The following is a 10,895-nucleotide window of genomic DNA, read 5'->3' on the forward strand; positions in this document are numbered from 1 at the left end:
CATTCATTCAGTTGTATTTATTAATAATAATAATAATAATGATGGCATTTATTAAGCGCTTACTATGTGCACAGAACTGTTCTAAGCACTGGGGAGGTTACAAGGTGATCAGGTTGTCCCACGGGGGGGGGGGGGGGGGGCTCGCAGTTTTAATCCCCGTTTTACAGATGAGGCAACTGAGACACAGAGAAGTGAAGTGACTTGCCCAAAGTCACACAGCTGACAGTTGGTGGAGCCGGGATTTGAACCCATGATCTCTGACTCCAAAGCCCGGGCTCTTTCCACTGAGCCACACTGCTTTTGTGTGCAAAGCACTGTACTAAGCTCTTGGGAAAGTACACTACAACAATAAAGAGTGACAATCTCTGCCCACAACAAGCTAACAGTCTAAAGAGAGACAGACATCGATACAAATAAACAGACATCGATACAAATAAAATAAAATGACAGATATATATACATATATATCTGTCATATATATCTGACAGATATATATATATATATATATATGTGTGTGTGTGTGTGTGTGTGTGTGTGTGTGTGTGCTGTGGGGCTGGGAGAAGGGGGAAGAGCAAAGGGAGCGAGTCAGGGTGATGCTGAAGGGAGTGGGAGATGAGGAAACTCCTCACCCTGGGCTTCAAGGCTGTCCATCACCTCGCCCCCTCCTACCTCACCTCCCTTCTCTCCTTCTACTGCCCAGCCCGCACCCTCCGCTCCTCCACCGCTAATCTCCTCACTGTACCTCGCTCTCGCCTGTCCCACCGTCGACCCCCGGCCCACGTCATCCCCCGGGCCTGGAATGCCCTCCCTCTGCCCATCCGCCAAGCTAGCTCTCTTCCTCCCTTCAAGGCCCTGCTGAGAGCTCACCTCCTCCAGGAGGCCTTCCCAGACTGAACCCCTTCTTTCCTCTCCCCCTCGTCCCCCTCTCCATCCCCCCGTCTTACCTCCTTCCCTTCCCCACAGCACCTGTATATATGTATATATGGTTGTACATATTTATTACTCTATTTATTTATCTATTTATTTATTTTACTTGTACATTTCTATCCTACTTATTTTATTTTGTTGGTATGTTTGGTTCTGTTCTCTGTCTCCCCCTTTTAGACTGTGAGCCCACTGTTGGGTAGGGACTGTCTCTATGTGATGCCAATTTGTACTTCCCAAGCGCTTAGTACAGTGCTCTGCACATAGTAAGCGCTCAATAAATACGATTGATTGATTGATTGATTGAGGAAAAGTGACATCACAGCATGAGCACAATTTCCCTTCTTCCCAGTGACAAACTTCAGGCACTAGAAGTTGTTTGAGACTTCTCCGTTCCAGGAGAGACTATAGCCGTCAGTGAATGCCTCACTCCACCCCACTCTGTAACAAAAGCACTTTGATACCATCATTAGGGCTTATGTTCCAATTTGAACAAATACTGATGAAGAGTAAGAAAAATCCTCAGAGAATCATACAGACCTATTACCATCATACCATCATCTGATAGGCTGTACAGCATGGGGGATTTCACTGCAGTCAGCTTTAAAGCATTCAATCAGCTAGCCCTGGCCCACCTTTCCTTGTTGATTTCCTATTAACAGGAGAAGCAGCGTGGCTCAGTGGAAAGAGCCCGGGCTTTGGAATCAGAGGTCATGGGTTCAAATCCCGGCTCTGCCAATTGTCAGCTGTGTGACTTTGGGCAAGTCACTTCACTTCTCCAGGCCTCAGTTCCCTAATCTGTAAGATGGGGATGAAGCCTGTGAGCCCCCCGTGGGACAACCTGATTACCTTGTACCCCCAGCGCTTAGAACAGTGCTTTGTATCATCATCAATCGTATTTATTGAGCGCTTACTGTGTGCAGAGCACTGTACTAAGCGCTTGGGAAGTACAGGTTTGCAACATATAGAGACAGTCCCTACCCAACAGTGGGCTCACAGTCTAAAAGGGGGAGACAGAGAACAAAACCAAACATACTAACAAAATGAAATACATACTAAGCACTTAATAAATGCCATCATTATTATTATTATTGCAACCCAGTAGCTGCCCACGTTTTGCTCCTCGAATGCCAGTTAACTTTGATCTCACTGCTGACCTCTTGCCCACATCCTCCCTCTTGCAAGGAAATCCCTCCCCAATCAGGCAATCATATTTTTTGAACATTTACTGTGTGCAGTGCACCGTACTGAGTAGAAGAGTGGAATATAATAGAGTTAGTAAACGTTCTTCCACAGTCAGGAGTGGGAGTCTTGTCTTCTCTTGTCGAGTCATCTCCAACCCATAGCGATGCCATGGACACATCTCTCCCAGAACACCTCATCTCCATCTGCAATTGTTCTGGTAGTGGATCCACAGAGTTTTCTTTGTAAAAATACGGAAGCGATTTACCCTTGCCACCTTCCGCACAGTCAACCTGAGTCTCTGTCCTTGACTCTCTCCTAAGCCGCTGTTGTCCAGCACAGGTGAGTTTTGACTTGTAGCCGATTGCCTTCCGATCAACAGCCACTGCCCAAGCTAGGAATGGAATGGATATAATAATAATAATAATAATAATGGCATTTATTAAGCACTTACTATGTGCAAAGCACTGTTCTAAGCGCTTGAAAGGTTACAAGGTGATCAGGTTGTCCCATGGGGGGCTCACAGTCTTCATCCCCATTTTACAGATGAGGTAACTGAGGCCCAGAGAAGTGATGTGACTCGCCCAAAGTCACACAGTAGACTTGTGGTGGAGCCGGCATTTGAACCCATGATCTCTGACTCCAAAGCCTGTGCTCTTTCTATTGAGCCACGCTGCTTCCTCTGCTTGACTCTCCCTCCTGTAGTCGAGTCTGGTAGAGTACTAGAATCTCTTTAGGTGCAACCCCGAGAAGGGCTAGAGGGGGAGACAGACATAAAAATCAATTGTGGGGCTGAGGGAGAAGTGAATAAAGGGTGCAAATCAAAGTGGAATCCCTCTTCATATATGACAGACCACCTCACTCTCCACCTTTACAGCCCTACTAAAGTTATATTTCCTCCAAGAAGTCTTTCCCAATTAAGCCTTCATTTCCCCTATTACCTCTCCCTTCCACTTTCCCTTTGCTCTTAGATTTTTACCCTTTAAGCACTCTATATTCACCCCACCTTCAGTTATGTACGTATCCATAACTTACTTTAATGTCCTTCTCCCCCTCTAGATTGGAAGCTTCTTTGTGGCAGGGAGTGTGTTGTATTGTACTCTCCCAAGTGATTAGTGAAGTGTGCTGCACACAGTAAGTGCTCAATAAATAATAATAATAATGATGGCATTTATTAAGCACTTACTGTGTGCAAATCACTGTTCTAAGCGCTGGAAAGGTTACAAGGTGATCAGGTTGTTCCATGAGGGGCTCACAGTCTGAATCCCCATTCTACAAATGAGGGCACAGAGAAGTGAAGTGACTTGCCCAGAGTCACACAGCTGACAATTGGCAGAGCTGGGATTTGAACCCATGACCTCTGACTCCAAAGCCCATGCTCTTTTCGCTGCACCACGCTGCTTCTCTATACCATGGGCTGATGGATTCTTGCTGAAACATCATGCCACTTGAGATTGTAAACGAAATATCAATGGTGTACTCCTGCTGAATGGGTGTGTTGGTTCAAAATTGCCAATGCCATTCTCTTTCAATTGGAATAAGGAGGAAATAGCATGGCAGCACCAATCAATCAATGGTATTTATTAGGGAATAACCTATGCAGAGCTCTGTACTAAGCGCTTGGGAGAGGATAGTACAGTAGAATTGGTAGACACATTCCCTGTTCCATAAGCAGCATGGTCGAGTGGAAAGAGCATGGGCTCGGGAGTCAGACGACATGGGCTCTAATTCCGGCTCTGCCACTTGTCTGCTGTGTGACCTTGGGCAAGTCACTGAGCTTCTCTGTCTCTCAGTTACCTCGTTCTTCCCCGCCCCCACACACAGACACACGCAGACACACATACTTCATTTCTGACAGAGCACCACGCCCAGAGCACCTTCAAAGCCCTAATAATATCACATCTCCTTTAGGAGGTATTGTCTTACTAAAGCCCTCATTTCCCCTATCCTCTCTCCCTTCTGTGTTGCTACTGTACTTGGATTACTCCCTTTACACACTTGATATTTACCCCACCCTCAGTACCATGGCACTTATGTACAGGCTTATAATTTACTTCAATGTTGGTCTCTCCCTCTACAGTCAGTCAATCATATTTATCGAGCGCTTACCATTTGCAGAGCACTGTAATAATAATAATAATTGGCATTTGTTAAGCACTTACTATGTGCAAAGCACTGTTCTAAGCACTGGGGAGGATACAGGCTGATCAGGTTGTCCCATGTGGGGCTCACAGTCTTAATCCCCATTTTACAGATGAGGTAACTGAGGCCCAGAGAAGTTAAGTGACTTGACCAAGATCACATAGCAGACATGTGGTGGAGTCAGGATTCGAACCCATGACCTCTGACTCCAAAGCCCGTGCTCTTTTCCACTGAGCCACGCTGCTTCTCTACTGTACTAAGTGTTTGGGAGAGGGTGATATAAAATATAACAGTCACCTTCCAGCTTGTTGTGGGCAGGGAACATATGTACCAAATCTTTTGTATTGTATTGTCCTAAGGGCTTATTGCAGTGCTCTGCGCACAGTAAGTGCTCAAAAATAGCACTGATTGATTGATAGAAGGCTGATTGATTGATTGATAGTTGCCATTAGATTGTAATAATCTGGAGAACACAGACCTCTCTTTGACTTGTATTGCATGTTTTCAATCACCTAGAAGAGTGGATGCTCAAAGGATCCTGATGATGATTATGAAGCAGTGCTAGAATGACAGTTGTCTGATGTGCTCAGTAGAAATAAAAATTATATGTCAAAACATTGCCTCAGAACTATCGAGTTGGCTTTTATCAAAGGGATTTTTTAAGCTCTTACTTTGTGTCAAACACTGTTCTAAGTGCTGGGGTGGATATGTTAGCCATATTCCAGTCCCTTTCCCACATGGGTATCACAATCTAAGTACGAAGGAGAATAGTTGTGTAATCTCCATTTAACAGTTGAGGAATCTGAGGCACGGGGAAGTTATGTGATTTACCCAAGGTCTTGTTGTTGTTGTCTTAAGCTATCCAGTCATCTCCGGCTCACAGCGACGTCATGGGCACATCTCTCCCAGAACGCCCCACCTCCATCTGCAATTGTTCTGGTAGTGGATCCAGAGAGTTTTCTTGGTAAAAATGCAGACGCGGTTTATCATTGCTTCCTTCCATGCAGTAAACTTGAGTTTTCGCCTTTGATTCTCTCCCATGCCGCTGCTACCCAGCCCAGGTGAGTTTTGATGTATAGCAGGTTGCCTCCCACTTGATAGCCACTGCCCAAACTAGGAATGGAAATGCCTCTGCTTGACTCTCCCTCCCATAGTCGAGACTGGTGGAGTACTGGAAACTCTCCAGGTGCGACCCTGTGAGGCTTACCCAAGGTCATTTGGCAGGCAGAGCAGGGATTAGAACCCAGGTCCTCTGACTCTCAGGCCTGTGCTCTTAAGCCACACTGTTTCTCTTGGCTGGATACCAAGCTATTCAGTTTATTTTTGCAAATAAAATTAGAATTCAGAAAGGATTAGAAGACTAAAGTGATTCCTCAAAAATTAAAATGATACTCTCCCATTCATACTTCTCAGAGGCAAGAACCAGGAAAACAAGAACTAGGAAATGGAATCAGTGAACTGTCAAACTCTAAAAAGTCATGAGTGTGGGTTCTGTGCCAATGTGAGAGTGAATGCTAAACAGTGGTGTTAGTCCAGTGCTAGTACAGTGCCTGGCACATAGGTAAGTGCTTAACAAATACCATTATTATTATTACTTTGCAGGCTTTAAAAGAATGCATGAATCATATTTGGTGCAGCAGTAAACTTGCTTGAGAGTTATTTTGGGTTATTTTTTTATTTGCTTTAATAGAAAGTGAACATACTTCAATTACAACACTCAGAGTTTCAGACAAGGTGTTACATATTAGCAAGCCTGGGTATGTCTGTGCTAATTATTAATGTATCAGTGTACATCTTGTGGATTGGGCTTTGACGATGGAAAATCATTGTATCAGTCATATTTTAGGAAATGCATTTAGGAATGTTGATAGATCCTTGCTTGAGAGTTATTTTGGGTTATGTTTTTATTTACTTTAATAGAAAGTGAATATACTTCAATTACAACACTCAAAGTTTCAGACAAGGTGTTACATGTTAGCTGGCCTGTGTATGTCTGTGCTAACTGTTAATGTATCAGTGTACATCTTGTGGATTGTGCTTTGACAATGGAAAATCTATCAGTCATATTTTAGGAAATGCATTTAGGAATGTTAATAGGTCCTCGGGACCAAAATTGCCAAAGTAACAAATTGAGATATTAGACGAGAATTTCTTACCCTCTCAAGACTGTAAGCTCATTATGGGCAGAGAATGTGTCTGTTATATTGTTATATCATACTCTCCCAAGCACTTAGCACAGTGCTCTGCATACAGTAAGTGCTCAATAAATATGATTGACTGAGAGAGAAGCAAACATAAATAAGACTTTCACATTGTGCCTTCTTCAAAGGGAACCACAGATATGGGTAAAGCAAAACTGGGGTCCCAGAGAGCATCTGATCACTCCAAGAAAAAAAGGTATTTTGTTAAGTACTTACTAGGTGCCAGGCACTGTACTAAGCACTGGGGTAGATACAGGAAAATTAGGTTGGACATAGCCCCTGTCCCACGTGGGGCTCACAGTCTCAATCCCCATTTTATAGACAAGGTAACAGAGGCACAGAGAAGTACATTCATTCAATTCATTCAATCGTATTTATTGAGCACTTACTGTGTGCAGAGCACTATACTAAGCGCTTGGGAAGTACAAGTCGACAACATACAATTTGCTCAAAGTCACACAGCAGACAATTGGAAGAGTTGGGATTAGAACTCATGACCTTCTGACTCCTTGGCCTGTGATTCATCTTCTAGGCCACGCTGCTTCTCTAAGCACCCTGATCTGGCTTTTTAGTTCCTAATTTGACATCTGATCAATTGTATTTATTGAGCACCTTCTGTAGGCAGAGCACTGTACTAACTACACGGCAGAGGCACCCAATAGGTGCCATTCTGCATTACCTTAAGCACTTGCCCTCACCCGGACTGTTGCTGATGAGGAAACTTGTAAGGTCATTGCCTGTGGCCTCTGTGTTTATAAATATCCCCAGAACAAATCAAACAGAGCTCACACAAACACGCTTACATTTGGGAGATTGCTTTTTAAGAAAGAGGTGATCTGCACGGATTTTACAATTAAAAGAACACAAATGTGTTTTGCATTAAAATGCAAATACCACGCTGAATTAAAATATATTCAGAATGGCTTGGTAGGAAATGAAAACAGGACACTAGCAACCAACACCATCATGTTTGTTGTTGATCAAAAAGTAAATAATATGTATTGCTCCTGATAGCTAATTTTCATTTATGAGTCAGAGGATTAACTTTGTTCTAGGGCTTTTTTCCCACTTCTTTCAAACATCCTCATGTTTCCCCTACCCCAGAAAAACTCTCCTTTGGCCCCATGGCTTCCTCCTGTTATCATCCTGGCTCCTCCACTTGTCAGCTGTGTGACCTTGGGCAAGCTACTTCACCTCTCTGTGCCTCAGTTACCTCATCTGTAAAACTGGGGATTAAGACTGTGAGCCCCACGTGGGACAATCTGATCCTACCCCCAGCGCCTAGAACAGTGCTTTGCACATAGTAAGCGCTTAACAAATACCACCATTATTTTTATTATTATTATCCCATATCTCTCCTGCCATTCCTCTCCAAACTCCTTGAGTGAGTTGTCTACACCTGGTTTCTCCAGTTCTTCTCCTCCAATTCTGTCCTTGACCCCCTTCAACCTGGCTTCTGCACTCTTTATTCCAGAGAAGCTACCCTCTCAAAGGTAACCAATGATCTCCTTTATTTGCCAAATCCAACAGTCTCTAATCCACCTAATCCTCCTCGACCTCTCAGCTGGCTTTGACACTGTGGACCACCCCCTTCTCCTGGAAACATTATCCAACTTCGACTTCAGTGACACCAAATCCTCTAGGTTCTATTCCTATCTCTCTAACTGCTCTTTCACAGTCTCTTCCATCTAATACTAGAGTTTCATAGTGTAAGAGAGAGCAGATCAAGTCAGTGAAAAATTAGTTTGCAATTACTTGATACAGTAATCGTTTTTCCAAAACCCTGGTTCTCAAGGATTTAATTAGCCATCCTCCTTTTTTTAGGAAATGGAAGATCAGGGAAAATTAATAGCTAGAACTACTTACCTGTGTTGACAGATGAAGGGCCAATTGTAAAGGGTGTATATTCTGGCTTGGGAAAATTTGGTTTGCAGTTTACCTCACTTAACTCTTCTAGACTGTGAGCCCACTGTTGGGTAGGGACCGTCTCTATATGTTGTCAACTTGTACTTCCCAAGTGCTTAGTACAGTGCTCTGCACACAGTAAGCGCTCAATAAATACGATTGAATGAATGAATGAATGAATGGAATTCTCCTCTGTCTCCCAACCCCTCACTGTGAAAGTTCTTCAGGGCTCAGGTCCCTTCTATTCTCTACCTATACCCATTCCATTGGAGAACTCATTCACTCCCAGGGCTTCAACTACCATCTCGGTGTAGATGATTCCCACATCTACATCTCCAGCCCTGATCTCACTCCTTCTCTGCAGTCTTGCATTTCCTCCTGCATTCAGGACATCTCTACATGGATATCCTGCTGACACCTCAAGCTGACCATGTCGAAAACAGCACTGTTTTATCTTCCTATGCCAACTCAGTCACCTTTCAGGATCGCACTTGGAGAGTTTCCAGTACTCTACCAGTCTTGGCTATGGGAGGGACAGCCAAGCAGAGCCATACTCTTTCTCTTCCTAGCTTGGGCAGTGGCTAGCCAGTGGAAGGCAATCTGCTACAAGTCAAAACTCACTTGTGCTGGGCAGCAGTGGTGGGGGAGAGAGTCGAGGGCAGAGACTCAGGTTTACTGAGTGGAAGAAGGCAATGGCCAATGGAGAACAACTGCTGTATTTTTACCAAGAAAACTCTATGGTTACACTACCAGAACGATTGCAGATGCTGAGTGGGGTGTTCTGGGAGAGATGTGTCTATGTAGCTGCTATGGATCAGAGACAACTCAACAGCTTAAGACAAGAAAAACTCAGCCCTCCCACTGACTTTCCCATCACTGAAGACAGTATCACCATCCTCTCCGTCTCACAAGCCTAAAACTTTGGCGTTATCCTCAACTCATTGCTCTCATTCATTCATTCATTCATGTATTCAATTGTATTTATTGAGTGCTTACTGTGTGCAGAGCACTGTACTAAGCGCCTGGGAAGTACAAGTTGGCAACATATAGAGTTGGCCCTACCCAACAACGGGCTCACAGTCTAGAAGGGGGAGAAAGACAACAAAACAATACATGTGAACAGTTGTCAAGTCATCAGAATAAATAGAAGTAAAGCTAGATGCACATCATTAACAAAATAAAATAAATAGAATAGTAAATATGTACAAGTAAAATAGAGTAATAAATCTGTACAAACATATATACAGGTATTGTGGGGAGGGGAAGGAGGTAGGGCAGGGGGGATGGCGAGGGGGAGAGGAAGAAGGGGGCTCAGTCTGGGAAGGCCTCCTGGAGGAGGTGAGCTCTCACTAGGGCTTTGAAGGGAGGAAGAGAGCTAGCTTGGCGGATGTGTGGAGGGAGAGCATTCCAGGCCAGGAGGAGGACATGGGCCGGGGGTCGACGGCGGGACAGGCAAGAACAAGGCACAGTGAGGAGGTTAGCGGCAGAAGAGTGGAGGGTGCAGGCTGGGCTGGAGAAGGAGAGAAGAGAGATGAGGTAGGAGGGGGCGAGGGGATGGACAGCCTTCAAGTCGAGAGGGAGGAGTTTTTGCCTGATGCGTAGGTTGACCTGTAGCCACTGGAGATTTTTGATTCAACCTACATATTCGATCTTTCACCAAATCCTGCCAGTTCAACCTCCACAGCATCACTGAAATCCACCCTTTCTTCTCCATCCAAACAGCTACCATTTTAGTCCAAGCACTTATCCTATCCCTTCTTGAATACTGGCATCATCTTCTTGCTGATCTTCTTGCGTACTGTCTCTCTCCACTCCAGTCCATACTTCACACTGCTGTCCAAATCATTTTTCTACAAAAATTTTCAGTCCATGTTTCCCCACTCCTCAAGAACCTTCAGTAGTTGACCATCCACTTACTCATCAAACAGAAAGTACTTACCATCAGTTTTAAAGCACTCAATCATTTTCCCCCCTCCTATCCTACCTCCCTGACTTTCAACTACAACCCACCTGCACTTTACTCCTCTAATGCCAACCTAATTCCTATACCTTTACCTTTTCTATTTTGCTCCCTCATGGATTCTAATCCCAGCTCTGCAATTTGTCTGCTGTGTGACCATGGGCAAGTCACTTCATTTCTCTGTGCCTCAGTTACCTCATCTGTAAAATGATTGAGGGATTGAGGCTGTGAGCCCCATGTGGGAGAGGGACTGTGCCCAACCTGATTCACTTGTATCCACCGCAGCACTCAGTACAGTAACTGGAACACAGTAAGTGCTTAATAAATGCCACAATTATCATCATCATTATCACCATCATCTAGCCTGACAACACCACAATTCTCTCCATCTCTCAAGCCTGTGACCTTGGCTTTATCTTCAACTCCTGTCTCTCTTTTAACCCCACATGCAGAGCCCATTGCCAAATCCTGTTGCTTCTCCCTCCACAAAATTTCCACTTTGTCACTTGGGTCTTGTTCTCTTCTCTCCCACCACTGCTGAGTTCTTCTTCACACCACCCTCCAGCTTCTGCTTGGAATCC

General features: G+C 44.4%; 1 non-coding gene across 1 annotated transcript; it reads left to right on the forward strand.

The window, feature by feature from the left end:
* The first annotated feature begins 8,827 nt into the window (after window positions 1–8,827).
* LOC119924538 lies at window positions 8,828–8,965 on the forward strand. Its single transcript, XR_005449247.1, has one exon. It is a non-coding gene; the product is annotated as a small nucleolar RNA SNORA7 (small nucleolar RNA).
* The last annotated feature ends 1,930 nt before the right edge of the window (window positions 8,966–10,895 follow it).

Source organism: Tachyglossus aculeatus, chromosome 2 (assembly GCF_015852505.1).
Source record: "Tachyglossus aculeatus isolate mTacAcu1 chromosome 2, mTacAcu1.pri, whole genome shotgun sequence".
Lineage (NCBI taxonomy): Eukaryota > Metazoa > Chordata > Mammalia > Monotremata > Tachyglossidae > Tachyglossus > Tachyglossus aculeatus.